We start from the raw sequence: 21,925 nt of genomic DNA, 5'->3' as shown, positions 1-21,925 counted from the left end.
TTCCTCAAGAGTAATGGACAAAGGAATAGGAGAAAGACAAGGAATCCACTTTACGGCCAGTTGTCTGTTACAGATTGTTTTAAACAAACTGTCTCAACTAATTGCCTGTTACAGACTGTTTTAAACTGTCTTGTCCCTTTCCAATCTTGGTCCCACTGAGCTACTTCTCCTTCTGACTCATCACCGTCAGGAGTGGGAAGCCGGCTGGACACTGAGTACCCCCTGGGTCATACTCACAACCCAAATGCTAGAGCATGTTCATTGCAAGGGAAATGTAGTGGAAAATAAAAGCCGGTACCCCCTGACAGCATCTGCATTAACCCCTAAATTCTCTGCTGGGCTAAGCGATACGGATAACGAGTGTGATGTTCATAAGACACATGGGCTCAGATGAGGAAAATTAATGCTATGTGTCTGCCACCTAATAGGGCCACCCTGCCTCCTGCTGCCTTCTGCTTCCCCTGATTCCTTCTTCCCCCAAGTAACTGTTGAATATTTGCAACATGCCCTTAGTATGCTAAGGGCTAGGGCAAGTTTGAATGAATTAGAACCCGACCTTTAGGAGTTTAACATTTGCCCAAAGAACTCAGAAATAATGTAGGGAATGGAAAGAACCCACAGGACATTACCTGTGACCAGGCATGGTCACTTGCTGGCTACATGATGTCTGAGAAGGCATTTCACTCCCGTGAGGCTCTTCCCTTTCCATGGAGAGGGCTGCTGAGATGGGGTAGCATTTATGGCTACGTGGCTGATTTGTTATTTTGTGTCCTCTGCCTCCCCAAAGTAAGTAAGCTCCAGGAGAGCCGGGACCTTGCCTGCTTGTTCACCTGGGCATCTCTAACGCCCAGAGCGGTGGCGGGCACAGAGCAGTTGCTCAATAAACAGCTGCCGAATGGATGCATGTGTTTCGGTTGAAGAAGTCTTCATGAAGACTGAACTGCCGACCTTGACCTGGGTGTGGAGACTCAGAAGGATTTGCACTGGACAGCGGAGGGGAAGAGTATTTCAAAAAGATACCAGCACAGGGAACAAAATGGGGTAAAACAATTTCTGTGTCAAAGATCCTGAGGAGACCATGTGCCCTCGGGAGTGATGGATCTGTCTGGGGAAAGTAGACGTGGGGCCGATTTTAAAGACCTTAAGTGCCAGGGTCGGCCGGTGGGGAGATAGTGAAGGGTTTGGATCAGGGATGTTTCTTGAAGAAAGTGATATTTTAGGAAGATGAATCAGGCAGCAGTGTTCAAGACTGACGTGGCAGAGAAATAAGGTAAGTGGACATTGCAATACCTGGGACGAGACCTGAACTAGAATCGTGGAAACGGGGACCTAAAGGGGGGAGAACAAGGAGCGGGCAAAGCAGGAGTCGATGGAGCAGGTCACTGCGGAGCTATGATGGAGGAGGAGAAAGCATTTCGGGTGTAAAGACTAGAATTCTGGTAGAATTAATAGAAATGGGGGAACGGAGAAGGGAAGACCCTTTTTGAGAGAAACAGCGTGAATGATTCTCGGTTATTTTCAGGTGTTGGTGGTGGAACACCTCAGTGGCAATGTCCAGCGGGCCATGGGAAACCGGCAGCTGGGGAGAGGAATGTGGGTGAGGAGCAAAGACGGCGGACATGGGAGCCGCTCCCTGGGTGGTAACAGGGAACCGAGGGAGGACAGGGCTCCCCTGACGAAGAGGAGAGCAGAGGCCCAAGGGCGGAACCTGAGAGAATGTGTCAGCTGGGGGTGGGGGGAGGCGGGGAGACAGAGGCAGGAACAGGAGTTCTCAGGGAGGGACAAGGCTAGGGCACGGGAGGGGTGGCTCCACGTCATTTCAAGCAGATGAGACAGGACAGTTGAAATGCCAGGCCACGATATGTAGTTACTATAGGGACCATTATGGTGCAAGTCCTTCCCCAGTGTAAGAGAATGCTCCAACACGTCAGCTGCGACAGAGAAGACGTCAAGGAAAATGAAACATTAGAGAAGGTCATCACGTCTGCCCATTAGGAGGTCTTTGAGAAGAACAGGAGAGACCAAAAGCTTTTCCCACACGGGAACTTCTTCCTCAAGGTAGAAGGAGGTAGATTCCACACGTGTTCAGCCTTTCTGTCAGAACACACGTGTTGGAAAGCCCTGCATGCACTCATCCTGTCCAGTCCAGGAGGACTGCTGCGTGGGGTAGTCTCTGTGAGCCGGGGCACGGCCACCCAGTTGGTGTTCCCCATTAAGAGCAGGTGGACAGTTACTGATTAATTTCACCGCATGTAGGAGGAGTGACCGATTTCTTATTCCTGAAATCACCCCTTCCCTGATTTGCCTTCTTCCAAGTTTTTTTTAAGATTTTATTTATTTATTTTTAGAGAGGGAAGGGAGGGAGATAGAGAGAGAGAGAGAAACATCAATGTGCGGTTGCTGGGGGTCATGGCCTGCAACCCAGGTATGTACCCTGACTGGGAATCGAACCTGCGACACTCCAAGTTTTTATAAATAGCGTGTTTTCAAGATTCAAGGGAAAACGTAATGAAATGTTAAATAAGCCCTGATCAAGTGTTGGGCTTCTACAAATTTAGTTTTACTCCGGAAAGACATGTTGGGAATTTGGGTTTTATTAGCTACAGAGCTGATCTAACAGTGCCTATGATAGGTTGCTGGCGAGCGACTTGCTAACACTTTGGGGTGCCTTTCAAAATATCCCCATCTCTAAGACACTTCCCTCAATCTATCCATTTAAAGGGACATGCAAGTTCTTTCAAGGGACAAAACATGAACCCACAAGGAGAGGCCAAGCTTGAAAAAGGGAAATTATACTGTTTCCCCACTCCCATCTTCACTTGGTTTAAATTAACCCTAATGAACAAATGACTCACAACGAAGAATAAAAACCACAGTTTGATCATGTGAGATTTATCATAATGTCCCAGAAAAATGGTGACAGAAAAAAATTCAAGTTTTCTTATCACAGCTGACTTGGGTCACCTGTTCTGGCAAAGATCAAGGTTGGGAGGTGGGGGTGGGGTGAGGGTTGGGCTTAGGTGCCTGAGGTTCATTTGCTTATTTCGTTAGGGAAAGTTTCTTCCATTCAGCGAATGGTAACAGTCTGTGACAGACGTGTCCCGTGCACATGGTGGAAGCAATGTCTCCGCCCTCAAGAGGCCCTAATACAGCGGCCTGGGCAGGCTCACGGGCAGGTTATGAGGAAACAGAGCCACGTGCGGGGAGGGAGAGGGCCTGGCGCTGCGCTGAGAAAGAATGGGCGTGCTGGGAGGGCGTCTCAGCCCTGACTGCAGCGGGGGAAGGTAGGTCACAAATGCATTGTGCGAGTGAGTTGAAGGGACCTGAGAGATGAGATTCTTCTCTTCTGTCCCAAAGAAGGGTTTGAGCTGCAGTACCTTGTCACATCAAGGTCACTGCAGGAATGTCCTGGCCTGGCCTCACCACACCCCCATTCTCCTCGTCTAAGGAGGAGGGGAGCCAAACCAGATGCTACCAGAGAAGGCTAAGGAAGGTTTACGGTGCGTGTCAACATTTTCAGGCCAGCTTCCCCATCCAGACCAAGCAGAGGACAAATTAGGACCTTCCAAGGGTCAGGCCCCACCAACTCTCTGCCAGGAGTTGGGTGCATCAGAAGGACAGCTTCCATAGGGTGGCCGTGGAGGAGGGTGTCCAGGGGCTGGTGGCCTGGTGCCTCCTAGGGAGGCCTGGGGACTTGCTGGGATGGATCCTGGAAGAGCAACGCGGACCAGGGGGTGAGAGAAACCCCGCCCACAGGCAGCTTTCAAGGAAGACATGGCCTACTTCTGATTGGTCTCTTGAGGAGAGCCTGACAGCGGTGGGAGGGGCAAGCTGACTCCCAAGACTGGAGAGAAGTCACTCACCCCACTTCTCTTTCCCAGAGAGGCAGGGTTTTCAGCCTTGGGCTAAACTTGGGTCCTTTTCACTTGCTTGCTCCGGAGCGTGACCTGGGGCAGAGCCAACACTCTAGCTCTCGATGCTTTGCATCGACGCATCGACTCCCCGAACCACCTTCCCCCAAGAATGTCGACTGCAAAGCCGTCAGAGGGACCCATGCGGGGGACACTACAGGCCAAGGCAAGCTTCAACAGTGTGGCAAACTCAGCACCTCCGAGCTTTCTGGAGCTCAGGACACATCGAGAAAAGGCAGAGAAGGTCACTGGGCCTCTTTCCGAGTTGACCGCACTTTCCCTGTTTGTTCCTCAAACGCTGATAGCGGAGACGTGCCAGTCAGAGGGAGTGGAAGGGGGGACAGCAAGCAGGCGGACCCCGAACCCTTGCATGCTGGAGGAGGACGCAGCCCAGAACCGGAGGAGGGCTGGAAACGAGCCCACTCCCGGCACCGTCACGGCCCCAGGTCGGCCCTCCGTGGCTCTGGGAAATTCCACGTCCGAGAAAGATAACCCCCCGGAACGTTTTCACTTCCAAGAGAAATAGCTTCTCCTTCTGCACATTTTCTTCAACTCTCAGCAAGACCCGAACAGGCGCACGGAGGTTATAAACCTGCTACTTCACTGGGACTGTTTATTTCCAGTCGACAAATATTGTGCCAACGTTCACTTCAATTAGGAGACACACTTGACAATCTGACTACTCCATCTGATGCCTCAAGGGCAAATTTCAGCTCTTTCAGGAAGGGATGGGCCAATAACCGATCCATATGAATAAAATATACAGACAAGGAACATTCACAGCAGTTTGGGGAAACCACCTTCTGCAGCGAGGAGAGTAAAATGTCTACATGAAAAAAAAATCACATAAATAAAGCATGGGGCTTACGCTGGAGGGAGGCTGGGAATTCCGACTGAAAGCTGCAGTGTCTGCTGGCCCTTCCCCTGCCAGGAGCGGGCAATGAAGTGAGAATGCACACCAAGGAGCCTCAGACATTTGTAATTCTGTGGGTGGGAGATCCTGTGGCAGCAGAGTGAAACTCACTAAGAATCGCACGGGTTTACTTCAGCTTTTAAAGTCATCCCACAGCCCTGGCCGAGTGGCTCTGTTGGTCAGAGGGTCATCCAGTACCCAAAAAAGGTTGTAGGTTTGATTCCTGGTCAGGGTACATGCCAAGGTTGCAGGTTCAACTCCCACTCAGGGCATGTGTGGGAGGCAAACAATTGAAGTTTCTGTCTCACATTGATGATTTCATATTGATGTTTTTCTCTCTCTCTCTCTCATATCAATAAACATATCCTCAGGTGAGGACTTAAAAAAAAATTAAAAAATAAATAGAATAAAATAAAACCATCCCAGCAAACAGATACCAGGTTCTTCCTGGTATCTAATTTCAGTCCTTCTGTTAAACCTCCTGTCTTCTTTATTAGCCTGAAGACAACCAGAAAAACAGCCCAATGTCCCCCTTGTTATGGCTCTCTGTGTTCTAGAAGTGTAAGGCAAGGACCAGCCCCACTCACAGAGTTCTTCTTGCTCAGAACTGGCCTAGATCGACACTCCTCTTTGCCCGGCAGGTGCGGACCGCAGGACTGGGTCAGACCCCGAGCTGCCCCGCCCAGCTGCACAAGTCGGGGTGCCGTCCCCCCTCTAGGCTCCTACATCCCCATCGGCGAAGGTGGAAGTCAGTTCCTTCCTCAGCCGACAAGGGTCTTCTGGGAGTAAAGCCAGGTGATGAGAGTGGCAGGACGGATGTGAAAGTTTGGTAGAAGTGGAGGGACCCGTGTACTTAGTTACTTAGTTCCTGTGTTCAGAGCCCACCTGATCTCAGGTGCAGTGAGATCCTGGAGACAGCTCAGTCACTGCCACAGAAATGAAAACAAAAACCACCTTCAAGTCAATATATCCCAGACTTTACACTCATCTGGTTCCCTAGAGAGATAAGCCTGGACTATCATAAATATCTGTGTGCACATTTGTTTAAAAAAGAAAAAGAAAAAAAGGACCCCATGCAGCTTCTACGTAGGTTTGTTAGTGGAATAGAATTCATTGTCCATTTCAATGTTGACAGGTATGTTCTGTTTCTCAAAGGGCATTGTAAACAGCCGTTGTTCAACAGAAAGAAATCCCTTGAGCGTGACCATCAATACCACTGTTTTACTTACCACTAAGACATAGTTATTTCTATTGTTATTCATAAGTGGTTATAAGAGTATCTAGTTACATTTCCTTATCACAGGAGAGTCGTCAGGTTTACACCAATAGTATTTGGTAAATCTCTAGTTGTGTTTCATCTCTCTCATTCATTCATTCAGTCCATCCGTCCATCATTCATTCAGCAAACATTTGTGAGAGCCTAGGATGAGTGAGGGTGCTGGGGAAGCTATGAAGTGAAGACACCTGTTCTGCCTCTGGGAGACGGAAAGACAGACAGACAGACAGCCTCAGGTGCGAAGGAAGGGAAGCAGAGGGGGGAGAAGCGATCAGCTCTGCATGCGGAGCAGGCAGTCTGACCGGAAACGGAAACGCGGAGTACGAGCGCGAGGTTGGGGCAGACAGCGGCCGGAAGGGACATGGGGGAGGGCTCCGCTTCTGCACGGCGGCACGGAGTCCCAGCCGAGACCGCAGGGCTCTGGTCCGAGAACGCAGCTCCTTCTCTTCATCCCTCCCCCTCCCTTCCTTTCCTCCGTTCTTCCATCCTCTCCTCCACTTTCCCTCTCCCTCTCTCCCTGCCACCCTCTTCCCCTTCATCCCCTCTCTCTCCTTCATCTTCATGACTTAACGATCATTTTGATCTCACCTCCAATCCAGATATATTTGAATAGACATGGAAGAAATGATCAAATATCTCAATGTCAGGCATCTCTCGCAGGGATGGTTTATGGTTTCATTCCTCCTGTCACACCCCATGCTGAGAGGACAGGCCCTGCAACAGCGGGGAGCTGGGAGCAGGCACCCCCACCCCACTGCTGATCAGCTGGGGGACACCCCTTCCTCCCACCTGGTCTCCCCAGGGAGCCAGGGAAACCCATCATTCCTGCCTTCACCCCTGCTACCAATTGTGTTTTTTCTACACGCTTGAAGAACTCATTTGAAAAACCAGAGAAGCCGACCAAGCCTGGTGAGGATGGCTGGGCGAGCAAAGGGGGCACCGAGCCGTTGGGAGTTCATCAAGGATGTTGGGCAGAAGTCACCGATGTGTCCCCACTCCCGGCGTCCACCAGAAAGCACATGGGCAGTCATCTCAGTCACCCTTGCACGGACACAAGGTCAACAGGAAAATTACTTGATTAAAGTCTTATTAAAACAAAGTCCCATTTAAATCACTAGGACTCTCTCCACCCCACCCACCCACGCAGCCCCAGAGAGCAGAGTGTTAAAACTACACGCGCCTGCTCTGGTTTCTACAAGTCTGGGAAGGAGAAATTGCCCCCGATCTTGGTGTGGTGGCCATGCCACGTAGCCTCTCCTCTCACCCAAATTCATCTGGCTGTGCTTTTGAGCTAAACAACAGGCATCCTCGGAGTTCATAAATTTTCATTCCTCTGCCCATCCAGACAGCAGAAATTCATGACTTGATCGCAATCAAACAGTGTAAAAACCCAAACAAAACTACATCTGGACAGACAAACGGGGTGCCAAGTTTTTGCTTGATGAGAAGGGAAATAGCTCAACCCTGGCCCCATGAAATAAAGGCTCGATCTCCAAAAACTGCTCATGGAACCTTAATCGAGTCACTGAGACCAGCTTCCCGGATAACATACCACATAAACAGGGTATGGATGGAGCTCATTCTGCTCAGCGCTTTGTGACCTGGAAAACATTTTGTTGGAGCCTTAAAAAAAATTAGCCCACGTTCATTCCCCTCCCCGGCTCCCCAAATGCGATGATCATCATTTTCTGTTCCTTTAGCCCCGGCGCACAGCAGCCAGGGAGCTGGGGGGCGGGGGCAGGGGGAGGCTGAGTGGACTGACAATTTCCTGACACAGTTGACAGGCCGTTAAAGCTCTGTCCTGCTCAGCGTGAGCGTCAGTGTTCAGGAATCAGAAGGCTGGAGCCGAGAGAAAAAAACCAGTCTATGCACGTGGGACCCACAGAGCCCTGACCACCGGACAGTGGGACGATCCATCATCCACAAAACTGGTTACGCGTGCAAAGTTCGAGCGGATTTTCTGCAAAAAAACAATTGTGTTGCTGTGTGCAGATACAGAAGAGTGTGTGTGTGTGTGTGTGTGTGTGTGTGTGTGTGTTTAATAGAAGGAAATCTCCCTTTCAGAAGCAAAAGCAAAGGCAAAACCCAGGTTACTTGAGCTGAGCTCCTACCAGACCAAAAGGGAAACCTCACATTGCTGGCTCTTCATGCTCCCCCAGGCCCCCTCTCCAGAGCTGCCCAGGGCGACAGTGTCTCTGGGCAGAAGCAGCAGCAGGCTCTATGCAGATGTTTTTTTTAATTGTGTCCCGGCCATTACTCCACTGGGAGGCTTTTAAGATAATGTATTAATATTATCTTTAACCACGGTGGACGAAGCAGCAGGCTGCGGGGTTTTGTGGTGTGCGTGTTTGTGATTTCTTCCTGAGTTGTTTATTTGATAATGACATTAAATATTAGGAACTCTAACAGCTGGCGTGTTTATCCCGACTTGAGTGTATTAACCTCTTTAGCCCTTTTTTCCAGAAGACGGACTCGGCGTCGCAGCCCTGACTGTCAGCTGTGGTGCCTGGCGGCCCCGAGGATTGGCGTTCTGACAGAACCTGGAGTCCAGAGCAGCAAGTAAACATGGATGACATTGCAGGGAGGGGGGGAGGGAGCACATGATGACTTGAGGCACCTGCAGCTGCTTGCACCCAAATCAAAGTAGAGGCTGAGCTCACTGGAATGGAAAAGCGCTGAATTCACCGGGAGTGAGTTGGCTCTGTGCTAGGTCAGGGAGGAGCGGGCTCGGTGGGGGACGCGGGAGGGGACGGTGGAGCCCTGGGCGCTGGCATTGAGCCCATCGACAATACTCCGCTGAAGTACCTCGGGGGGAACCCCGGGTCCTAAGGCCCATTGTCTCCCATATGGCGGGCAAGGAAGGATTGGCAGCAGCCGGCGCCGGGCTGACAGGTCAGTGGCATGAAGGACAGGCCGGGTAGGCTGTGCTACCGGGTAGGGCAAAGGTGGAGTTCACTTAACAAACATGGCCTTAGCCCTAGAACTACATTTTACCAGCCACGTGACCTTCGAGCAAGTTGTTGAATCTCTCGGCCTCAGTTTCCACATCCACGACATGGAAATAAATTATCCGTGGCCACGGTCATGGTGAGCCATAGGCAAATGGCATAGTAGATGGATACGGTGCAGGGATGAATAATTACTGTTGCTGGTTTCTTGTCTCTCCCTAACTTACAAGAATTGACTCTGGACCCTTCTCCACTGACGGCCCCCGAATTCTAAGGCAGCGAGGCATTTCTAAGCTTCCGCAGCTTGCTTTCCGCCTAGGGTTGGAGTTCACGGAGCCCATTCCAGGGCCCTGGGGCGCCTCACCGCACGCTCTGGGCCTGCGAGTCCCTGGAATGCTGGCACATGGAGGGATACGTAGAGTGGTCCCGTGGTCAGGTTCACAGGCAAGATGTCCCCCTTGGAAGAGACATGTTCTCTTCTAGGGCCACCCACAGCCATAGGGCCCTGCAGTGTGAAGATTTGTGGGTGAATCAACACTAATGATGGTGACGGGTCCATGCAGGTGGGGTGCAGAGTCAGGAGGGATGGAGAGCGAGAGAGTGAGACTGGGGCTGCTTCAGGACGGTGGAGGAGATGCTTCCATTGTTCCAGAAAGCCAGGGTTACTCCTGGGGATGGCAGTGCTTGGCTGAGCTGGGGTCATGAATTGGCTCATGACTGAGTGAAGAAATGGACTGTTGAATAAAAATAAAATGCACACACTCCGGTGCATTGCCACATTCACGGCAGAAAGTTTTAGTGTGTTGGACAACTTTTGTGTATTGTCTCAGACCCTCTGCTCCCCTGCACCCAAGGCCTCAGACCCCCTGTTGCACTCCAGCCCTTCACCGCAGGGACCCGCCAAAGCACAGCCTGACCAGGGCACCCAGGCCCGCACTGCGAGCTTCTCACTCTGGCACTGGGGCTCCTGGTACCCCTTCCCTCCCCCCGCTTTCTCTTCTCCTCCCCCAGGCACTCGGTGCCTCCCAGCAACATCCAGGCTGGTCAGTTCAAAAGGTACACAACATTCCGATTCTAAGCAAAACTGCGTCTTTGCCTGTCATTCTTTTATTTGCATTTTGACAGGCATCTCTCTTTTTTTCCCATGGATCAATGCTTATTTCAAAGGAATGACTGTCTAATAGTGGAATTTCTGGTCATCGGCACCTCTGGGGGATGGGAGCGAGGGCAGGAGGTCCTTTCCTGCTTTTCCTCTGACCATGCCACGTCATAGGCACCTCCACGTGAGGTGAGCGTGTGGCGTGAGCTCTACGAGTCTGTCTGAGTCAGGAGTCAGCAAACTATGACCCCGGGCCAACTGGGGCCAACCTCCTGTTTTTGTCAATTACATTTTATTGGACCACAGCCATGCCCATTTATTTATTTATTGCTATGGCTGCTTTTGGCCTCATGGTAGACCTGAAGGGTTGGAGCAGAGACTGTGTGGCCTACAAAACCTAAAATATTTCCTCTGCGGCCCTTGACAGAAAAGATTTGTCAACCCCAGTCTGGGTTAATATGGAGCTCATATTCCCTGTAGTATAGAGATCTCGGTATGGTCCAATCAGAACATAGTTTAGACCTCATCAAAAGCTATTTTCTCTAAAAACAGTAAGCATGGAAAACAAAAAAAACTATGTTCAGGTATTTACAAAAATAATACTAAGGCCACCACCAATTAAAGCCTTTTACTGACTTTATCTGATCTTAAGACTCCCAATAACCCCAGGGGTACTGTTAACCCAGTTCTAGAGGCAGTAACACTGTGGCTTTGGGATGTTAAATAACCTGCCCTTTGTTTCACAGTAAGTAAGTGGTGAAGCTGGGATTCAAACCCTGGGCCGCCAGCCGGCCCTAACCTCTTCTCTGCACTCCTCAAAGGGCGATGATCACCACCATGTATTAAGCATGTGCTAAATACCAGGCACTGTGCAGCCTGGGTTCCCCCATCTTTTTACTTCATCTTTAAACAGACTCCATCAGGTGGGAATGTGCATGCAGCCCGAGCTCACATGGGACGTTTCCGCAGCTTCTATGAGGAGCTCCCTACACTAATAACCACAACGGCCGCGCCCACGGCCGCACCCTTCTCCAGCCCCTCACCTCCCTGCTGGGGGGCAGCATTCCCCCACTCGTTTTGCTCACCTCTGGGGGCCTGGGCTGCTCCTCTGCCTCCTTCCAGGCCGGGAGAGCTCAGTCGTCCCCTTCCCGCTCCCACATCGGGGCAGCTGGGCCTGCCTTGCAGAGTGGCAGGTGGCAGGGGGACGCTGGGTGCCTAACTGGGATGTGGGAGTGAGAGAAGAGACCAAAGCGTGGTTTGGCTAAAGCGATGAAAGGAGCGTGGTTGCTCAGCTGCTGGTGTGCTCTGGCTCAGGAAAGGAACCAACGCTGGCGTTTCCAGCTTTCCAGCTCCCCCAGCCGTTGGCGCCACCGGGTCACAGAGAAGCGCCACCCCGGCCCTCTGCCCCACCAGCACCCCGCACTGTGCCTGCTCTCCTCCCTCCCAACCTGTCCTCGCTGCCAGGATGATTGCTCATCTCTCAAATGACTCTGCCGCTCACTCATTACACCACCCCAGGCACTCTGGGCCAGATGCAGCATGATAATCGACTGTCTGTGTAAAAAATTTAGAACCGTGGGGTAACTTGCTAAAATTGTTATCTTTCTTCCTAGACCTTCGAGATGCCGGGTTGTGCCAGAGGGTCGACTAGAACAAACGCTGTTCTGAGTGGCTGTGGCACCAACGGTGTGGATTTATTATTGCTTGGCTCCTCCACGCACTTTGATTCTTCCAGTGTTGCATTCTTAGTCCGCTTCTGGCAGAAAAGAGAACAGGCGGGATTTGAGAAACATATCGAAATAAACATGTTTCCTTGGTTACTGAGGGGACGTTGCAAACTGTCGGGTTGCGGGGCAGTTGGTCAGACTCGGTCCGATACGGCGGTAAGTACAAAGGGACTGGCATCTCTGGCCCTGTCTGTCACACTCACTCCTGAAGTCTGGACCCGAGTAAACTGTTGTCTGTTACATCTCCACTTGGACAGCCTGCAGGTCCCTCCAACCCAGCAGACTCGAAGACAGCCCTGTCTCCTCCTTGCTTGGGTTACGCACCTCCCCACCCTCTGAGCCCCCCAAGCGAGCAACCTGGGAGGCACCCCAGACACTTCCCTTCCCAGCCCATGTATCCCTCCCTACTCCCAGTGTCCTGGCTCGGCCCTGCTCATCTCTCCTGGCCTGTGGCCTCCCAGCAGCCCTTCCAGCTTGCACGGAACCGCAGGCTCTTTGTCAGGCAGCAACAAACAGAGATAAAGATGATAAAGATGTCAATCAAGAAAACGCGCAAACAGAGGGAAGGACAGTGCCCACGGAGAACTGGAAACAGAGACTGGCCCTCTGACGACCAGTGACGCGAGTGTTTGAGAAACCGACCGCACATGGGGCCGAAGATCCGGAAGCTGCGGACCTGGAGGATGTCGTCCCTGTGGGGCTGGCAGGCCCGCCACGTGTCGGCTGTGCTTGTGGCCGTGACTGACGTTTGCTGCAAAATAGTCGTGGTTAAATTGTCCCTAACCCCACAATGAGGTAAACCGGAAACGGGAATTTAACAGTCTGATTGCTGATTTTTAAAAAATACTGACTATGACTACAAAGGCTGCTTTATTTGACATGTGTCTTTCCTGGCGATGTATGTCGGGGAAGATAAAGCAGGCCTGGTCTATGCGATTCCCAAAGAGAATTTTGAAGTTAGGCAAACCAGTAAATAGTGACCATGGGGATGCCCCTCCGTATCCCCCCCCCCCCCCGATCCAGCCCTCCCACACCCGACGCAGTCACGCACCTCCTCGGTCCATTGCATTCACTCACTTTCCTTGCAGCACCGTTAGAATTCCAACAGCAAGTGTGGAGACGTCAGCAGAGTCCTCTCCAAGAGAGATGTCCCCCAAGGAGAGGTGGTGGCAGTTAAAGTGGTGCTGCCACCAGCTGCCACACTAGACACTGTGTTGAGACACTGCACACAGTGGGCAGGCAAGGGGAGCGGAGGGAGCTGATGATACCTGCAGAGAATGGGGGGCTCCTTTCTCATTGTGGGGATGGAAGGAGGACTCGGACACAGCTCTGGCTTGCCTCCACCACAGCTTCTCATCAACAGAAAACGTGGCAAGTGGTTGAAGACCTGGGAGCCTACCCACCACGCGCCCAGGGGCACCGGCCTGGTAGCTGTGAGGCCCTGTCTTTGGTTACTGCTCCCTCTGCCTGGAATTCCTATCCCCTCAATCATCAAACCCTCTTTCCCTTGCTTCTGACCCAGACATCTCCTATCAGCTTCCATGTCTCGACTCAAGGGTCTCCTCATTGCCCTAGAAGAGATAGACTGGGCCATAGTCTCCCTGACTCCCCTGCCTCCTCCATGCGTACGGCTGCCCCGCTACCTCAAACACTCTCTGACAGATGCTCACGGATGAGTCTGAACCCCTGTCTAGACCAGCCATGTATCTGAAACATTCTCAGTTACATGCCATTGAATTTTTAGCCCCACTTGTATCCTAAATGCCTTGCACGGTGCTGAGCAGCTAGTAGGGACTGTCTTCTAGTTTATGAGAAAACGGACTCCGTGGGATATCCCAGGAGTGGGGGATGGTAATGTGCATATATTTCTAGGGGAGAAAGCAAATCTTGAAAATTCTGCAGGTTGTCCAGCCTCATGGACATTTACGCAGCCAATACTGCGGAGGTTCTGGCTTATTCCCTGGACAGTAACTGAAGCCACTGGCCACATGAGTGTTCAAAGAGATTCTCTCGGGAGACCCCAAAACCCAGGATTGTTGCAGTAAACATGCTGGTCAGAAGGCAAAGGAAAGACAGTCCTGCCCAGGCTGGTGCCCAGCATCCGTCTTCAGGGGGAAACATCTCTCCTCCTCCTGCCTAGAACAGGCAGCAGAGAATTGTGACAACGTTACTAGGAAAAATGGACGTTTCTTCAAACTGCCCAGTGGGGCTTTGAATCACGACATCCTTATTTGGTTTGATCTTTCTTATGCTTCTAAATTAGCGAATAGACGAACGTGCGCCAGAAATTCTGAGATACCTCCCAGGGCCCAACAGAAGTAACTGACTCATCCGTATTTGGGATTACTTATCCATCTCTCTGTAAGGACAGATCATCAAGAAGCTTCCATTACTGTCAGGGAAGACACCAGAAGGTGGAAGAGAACTGCAGTGAACTCACCAGCTAACGAATTATTCTGGCCACAGTGGCTCGTGGTGCAAAGTCATTCAAAGTATACGTATTTTGGATACCATCTAGTAGTCCCCATTCCAGCCCAGACCCTCATGAGCCCTAAAAATATGCTCCTTCGACTCATGGGCATGGACAATGGGGCAGTGATTGTGGGGGTGAGTGGGGAGTGGCTGTGGAAGAGGATATAAGGGGGGGCATTTGGTAATGGAAACAATATAATACAATAAAAAAGATAATCTTAAAAAATATGCCCCTTCATATCTGTTTCTTTACTGATTTGAATTGTGTCTAGATACAAGCTCAAAAGGGAAAAGAGGCCCTAGAAACACCGTGGCGCTTTGGGGGGTGCCTCTCTCAGGTTAACCCGGAGGGAAAGGGGCAGTGACAGGTGACTGGGAGCTGAGGTGGGGAGGAAGGGTGGCGGGGGGGTCGGTTTCTCCCGCTCTGGACCCCCCATCCCGGGAACTGCCCATTTGTGAGCACTCCTAGCACCACCGATGCCTTTGTCTTGGTTTTTTCTACCAGAACCTAAAGGGAAGAGAAGGACTTAGGCATCTTTGTAACCCACATGGCTCCCCCCACACAGCAGCAGGTGCTCAATTAATAGATTGGAATTAATATCTCATCACCTGGACAAGGATGAATACAGAAGCTCTCCAATGAGGTTACAAAATTGCCCATAATATAATTGTTTACCATATAGCAGACCCTGGGAATATAAAGATAAAGAAGATTCAGTCCGTGCCTTCCAGGAGCTCAGAGACTAGCAAGGCAGTCAGCCAAGTCCATGGCTCATTTTCATATGATGTTGTCAGGGTCTTTCATACTAGCAGTGCAATTTCAAAAAATAGTAAAGGAGCGCTTTGTGCGTCCCTAGCACTTGCTTTATCTCCTGCAATTGTTATCCTCATCTGAGAGTTCCTGTAAGGTAGGTGGCCTGGCTGTGGCAGAAAGGGGAAGGAGTCTGATGCAGGGTGTGACCCTTCCCGAATGGCACTGCTGTGCTGGAGGTGGCCCGGGGAGCCAGGAAGCACTGAGGACAAACATCTATGTCCTTTCCTATGTGCTAGAGCAGCAGGCACAATGTCAGGCACTTAGTTGTTAATATAACTACCTTCCACGGCATTTGAGCAAACGTCACCCCCACTCTCTCTTAGCTCTGAGCTCCCACGACACCAGCGGCCCAGATCCCACACTTTCACCCCCATCTCTGGGCCTTTCCCTTGCCAACAGCTGCCTGATTTTATCTTCTAAATGATTCCTGCCCCTAACTTGACTGTAAAATCCCTGAGGGCAAGCATTTAGTTTGTATTGCTGCTTCTCCTGCAGCACCTAGCACAGTGTGGACACACTGCAAGTGTTCCATTTATTGGCTAACTGGCTGATTATTGCTGTATTTTTCTTCTGGCAAAACTAAACCAAATCCACAACCAGGTTCTCTGAAGCCCTATTCACCACGGCCAAGACGCGCAAACAACCTAAATGTCCGGGGATGGACGAATGGATTTTTTAAAAGAGGGCACACCTACGCCATGGAATGTTACTCAGCCTCACAAAAGAAGGAAACCCTGCAACGTGGGACGTGGATGAGACGTCATTATGCTAACTGAAATAGGCCCGCCACAGAAGGATGGACGGTGTGACTCCGCTTATAGATGAGGTATCTGCAGTCGCCAAACTCATAAAAACAAAGAATAAAAATGCTGTTTACCAGGGGTTGGGGCTTGGGGGAATGGGAGTTGTTAGTGGGGGGCACAAAATTGCAGTTATGCAAGACGAATAGGAACCTGCCGTACAATGCCGTGCTGGTGGATAACAAGACTGAATTGTGCACCTTAGGCTCTAAAGGGGTAGGTCTCACGGTAGGAGTTCTCAACGCCTACACACACACACACACACACACACACACACACACACCCCTAATGCCTTTAAATATTTTTTTTAAAAAACTAAGTTAAGCTAAACAAAAACAAACAAAAATTTACCTTGACCCAATTTCTTCTGCTAGTTGCTGCTCAATTTCTTTGCTCTCTTTGGCAGCAAAACCCATTGAGAGAGTTTTTTTTTTTGCCAGTTTTATTGAGATATAACTGACAAATATTAGTTGAGGGAGCACAACGTAATTTGATATATATATTATTTCATATATATATGTGAAATAATCACCACAATACGTTTAGTTAATGTCCATCACCTCGCCTAGTTACATTTATTTTCTTGTGATGAGAATTTTTAAGATTTACTCTTAGCAACTTTCAAATAAATGATACAGTATTGCCAACTGTGGTTACTGCGATGACCGCTGTATCTCTAGAACATATCTGTGCTTCCTTAGCTCCTTGACCCACTTTGGCCACCCCTCCCCACCCATCGCTCAGTCTGACAACCACAACCACTGATTTGTTCTCTGTGAGTTTTGTTTTTGTTTTTTTGTTTTTTTAGATTCCACATATAAGGGAAATTACATAGTATTTTTCTTTCTTGGTCTGACTTATTTCACTTAGTGTGATGTTTTCAATGTCCATCCACATTGTTGCAAATGGCAGGATTTCCTGATGTTTTATGATGGAATAAGGAAGTAAACTTCTTTATCCATTTACCCATCAGTGGACACTTAGATTGTTTCCATGTCTTGGCTATTGTAAACAACGCTGCAATGAACATAGGAATGTGGATAACTCTTCAAGATAGTGATTTTGTTTCTTTTGGATATACACCCACAAGTGGAACTGCTGCCTCACATACTGCTTCTATTTTTAATGTCTTGAGGAACCCCTATACTGTTTTCTATAGTGGCTACACCAATTTATATTCCCAAGAGAACACAAGGGTTCCCTTTTCTTCATATCCTCACCAACGCCTATGTTTTGTCTCTTAAGTGATAGCTCCTTTACCAAGTATGAGGTGACAACTAATCTTCCCTGAAGATTAGTGAGGTTAAGCACCTTTTTCATGTACCTATTGGCCATTTTTATGTCTTCATTGGAAAAATGTCCATTTAGTCCCTCTGACCATTTTTAAAATTGGATTGTTTGGGGTTTGGTTTGGTTTTGTTTCGTTTTGCTTTTGAGTTGTATGTGTACCTTATATATTTTGGATATTAAACCCTTATTAGATGTATGACTTGCAAATATTTTCTCTCATTCCATAGGTTGCTTTTTGTTGACGGTTTCCTTGGCTGTGCCAAAGCCTTTTAGTTTGCTGTAGTCCTGCTTGATTATTTTTGCTTTTGTTGTCATATCCAAGAAATCGTTGCCGAGACCAATGTCAAGGAGCTTGCCCTGTTTTCTCCGAGGAGTTTTGTGGTTTCACGTCTAACATCAAGCCTCGAATCCATTCTGAGTGGAGTTTTGTACAAAGCGACTTTCTATATTGTTAGCAAGGCCTCTCTTCTCGTTTTCTCTCGGACCTGATTGGCTTGAGAGTTTGCCTCCACCCCGCCTCCAAACCACTCCTGCTCAGGCCACCGGCGACCTCCGTGTTCCTGAAAGGAATGGTGACCTCTCAGTCTTCATCTTTCTTGGCCTCCCTCCCCACAGCATTTATTACCGGGCTCCAAGGACTCCACACGGCTGGCAGGTTGCTCTTTCTCAGCCTTCGTTGCTGGTCTTCTCTCCCCAGCCTCTTCTTATTGGAGTGTCCCAGGGTCTTGTTCCCAAGAGGGTCATTGGTTCTGTTCTCTTCTGCATATTCCCTTGTGGTCACATTCAGCCCCATATATGCAAATAACTTCCAAATGTATATTTAAAGCTCAGATATCTCCCTCCAGGATAACTTCAGACTTATATCTCTGATTGTACAATCAACATCTCCAGTTGGGTGCCTGTAACAGACACCTCAAATTCAACATGAAACTCCTGGCCTTTCCTGAGAAAGCTCCCTTCCATCTGCGCTGTAAAGACCTCAGCTCTTCCCGTGCTCATGCCCCAGACCTCAGCCTGCCACCAGTCAGGAAATCTCCTTGGCTCCATCTCCACACCACATTCAGAAACAGACCTCCAGCTTCTCCTCCACTTCTCAGCACCTCCACCTCTGTCGTCTCCACCCTCCTCCTCCTCCTCCTCCCCAAGTCCCTGCCCTCTATGCTCAACACAGCAACCAGCATGACCTTTAGAAAACTACACCAGATCATGCTATTCCTCTGCTTAAAATTCTCCAGTGGCTCCTCATTTATATCAGAATAAAAGCCAAAGATCTTCAGATGACCGGTAATTCCTTATAGGAGTTAGACCACAGGATCCATCCTCCCTTATTGCAACTCTGCGTTGGCCGTCCCTGTACACCCTGATCTGGGCACAGGGGCCCCCCGGGTGTTCCTCAGGCGCCGCAAGTACTGCACCAGCTTAAGGCCATCGCACGTGGCAGGTCCCTTGCCTGGAGGCTTCAGCTCTGGACATCTGCCCAGCTCAGTGGCTCCCCTCCCTGCAGTCTTTGCTCATGTCACCTTCTCAAAGAGGGTTGACCCGACCAGCTGCACAGCATCCTGACCCCGTCCTCCCAGTTTTTCCTTCTCAGCTCTGCTTCGCCTGCCCACAGCATTCATCACCTTGGAACATATACTAATTTGCTATTTATCATTTTCATTGTTTATTATTCATCTTCCCCCGCTAGCATATAAGCTTCAAGAGGTCTGTATCTGTTTTGTTCATGGAGTCATCCTAAGCTCCTGGCACATAGTAAGCACTCAATAAATATTTGTGGAATGGATTAATAATCCATTAGTCTATCACTCTGGAACCAAGTAGGCAGCATGAGGTCCTAGAGTGTGTCTCCATATACAAAGAAACCAAGAGGGTCCCTGGTCCCTGGTCCAGAAAGGAGGGAGGATTAATCATGTATCCACATGCCCCGTGCCTGGTGGTACTGTAAATAGAGATTTAACCCGAGCATCCATCAAAGCACTGAGCCTTCCCAGGAGAAAAGTATTCACAAAGTACCCCGAGGGGTGGGGATGGGAGTCACTAAGGGTGAGGTTTTGATTTGCAGGATTTCAGTTTTCCCAAAAGAGCGTGTTGGGGTCCATCCCTCATCATGGGACTGGCCCCCTTTGTCCTCCCTCTTCCATCCCAGCTTCACAGCTACACCCTGTGATCAATCCTCTGCCCCAGGCGACCAGGCAGGACTTGGCACTCAGACACAATAATCAACACAGCCCCGATCGATGTGGAGATCAATGCTGGTGTTTGAAATCAGGTTCCACCACGCTCACTTCATCCGGCGGCATTCACCTCAGCCGAGCTGGGACTCCAGGAGCTGTGTGTAGCCTTTCCCCCTCAAAATTGAAAGTGTTTTTTTTTTTTTAGTCACAGTAGTGGGTTTCAGAACTGCAAACCAGAGAGGTGTTTTGATTCCACAAACAGCCTCCAGAGGAAACCATTTCAAGCCCAACATTTTTCTTCTTCAGCCAAGGGACTCAGTAGCATCATCTCAAAACTCTCCTTCCCCTGGGCCTCTCCCATCGCACACACACACACAAACACACAAGACCTAAATGGGAAACAAAAGCAGTTCCTCAGCCTATTTTTACTCCATCAGAACGTGGGAGGGAAAAAGTGTATTACAAGGAAGGATTCTAATGACCCTACCTGCTTAGAGCTACAAACACCAGAGGATCCCATCAGCAGAGAAGTCTCTTTTGTGTTTGCACCCGCTTAGGTTGTTATTTTGACACTGCTGCCTGCGTGTTTGTGTCGGGACGGGGCCGCCCAGCCTCCAGTGTCTTATGGAGAGAGACACCTTGAAGCGCCTCATGCCAACATCACAGAGCCCTGGTGTGCTTATCTGGGTCAGCAGAGCCTGCTCCCCCCAGGTAGCCGAGCACTTCTGGAAACATTGGGGATGTGTTAAGAACTGTGTGTTTGTTCCTGTGCTTTTGTGAAGTCTGCCATGGGCAAGCAGCTCACCCTCCCTTCCCTGGAAAGACAGAGAAATCTACCTGAAAGGAGGAGGGGTTTTATCAGTCAGAAGACAGGCCTCTCATCTCCTCCCTGCCTGGCTTTCAGCGCTTTTGCCTGATGGAAGCTGGGCGTGTTCTCGAATAGTCCTCACTTTTGAAAGACATTGAATTCTGAGATGTCAGAGTTGGAAGGGATTGTAGAGGTTAATTGATTTATCCTCTTCTCCACCCCCATTTCACAGATGAACAAACTAAGGAACAGAGAGAAAAGGCCATATAAGGAGCAAATAAGGAACAGCATTAAGTCTAAAGATGGAGGTAATTTGCTCCAGAATTTCCACATAGAAAAGGCTCATGGAGGGGCAATACCATGGAGGGGACAACTAGGACACATATTTTGAAGCTGCTTTCGCTGACAACATACATGTTAAAATGCATGTTTTGGGGGGAGAGTGGCCCTGCTAGAGGCTAATGGAGTTTATGTGGGACACCAAAGACCTGTCCCCTGTGATCAAGATTAAATAAATTAAATACGTATGCTTAGGCACACCACAGAATTTGGAAAGTCTGATGCCTGACCTAGGGCTGCCCACTGCTCTTCACTGCCTTCCCAGGGATGTTGTAGTGGAACATAATCACCTGAACTTCCCCCAGAGCATCCCCTGGAGCCATGGCACGGGCCGCACCCTGGCGCAGGCTGGGTGATGCCTGCTCTCACAAAGTACTTGGTTTGGGCATCTGTAGCCCTTCGGGATGCTAGACTTCAAAGAAATGCTGTCATTCAGATCAACCTTGCTCAGAAATTTCAAAACCTTTGTCCCAGAGCATCTTCATTTTCTTTTTTTTTTTTGCTCACTCTGACCAATCCCACTCTGGTACTTTCTGTGCACAGAGCCCTTCCAGCCTCCAGCTACCCCAGAGCCCTTTGAGCTGCTTTGCATGAGCCTCGCCCAAACCCACACAGCCTAGCCCTACGCTCGCTGTCAACAAAATGAGTCATTGAGGGCAGGCCCACACGTGGGAGCTCTCTGCCCCCTCCCCTGAGGAAAGAGCTATACATTCTTGCCTCCCTCAGGGATGAGAGACTGGGAATCCTGATGAGCAAACTGAAGATGCTCCTTATCACCATTGCTTCCAGCTAAGGTGTTCTTGCCCCTTTCTCCTTGCCTGAGCGAATGGTGCCCCTCCGGGAATGGTCTGCACGTCCTAAAGAATGCTTCACAGGACACAAATCCTGTGACATACTCTGAAAAAAAGGAGGAGGAAAGGGATTCTAAACCAAATAAAGTTGCACACCATATCTCTTTTGCCCGCATCTACTGCCCAGAGCAGCCGTGCTTCAAGTCTACTGAGCGGCAGAATTGCCTGTGGGCATCTCAAAATGCCAATTTTCGTTCCACCAGAATCAAAATTTCCTAGTACTCGTAGGACTGTAGGTTTGAATAAGAGCAATTTCTTTTTCAAAAGTTAGTTGCTTTTTATTTTCATCATATCAGCTTGTGCATTTGGTTAAAATTAAACAAATAAATAGCCTAGAAGGGGTTCCGAAGAAAGGCAACCCTCCCTTGGTCTCCTCCAGGCCTCCTTCCCAGCCCTTCCGCTGGGCTTCTGTCAAAGACAACCAGCTTTCACTGTTTCTTCCTTCTCGTTATTTTGGTGATTCAAAACATGTGTCATAGAACACATTTCTGTCATTTTTTTAA

This window comes from Phyllostomus discolor, chromosome 14 (genome assembly GCF_004126475.2).
Source record: "Phyllostomus discolor isolate MPI-MPIP mPhyDis1 chromosome 14, mPhyDis1.pri.v3, whole genome shotgun sequence".
NCBI lineage: Eukaryota > Metazoa > Chordata > Mammalia > Chiroptera > Phyllostomidae > Phyllostomus > Phyllostomus discolor.
This window is presented reverse-complemented; position numbering follows the sequence as displayed.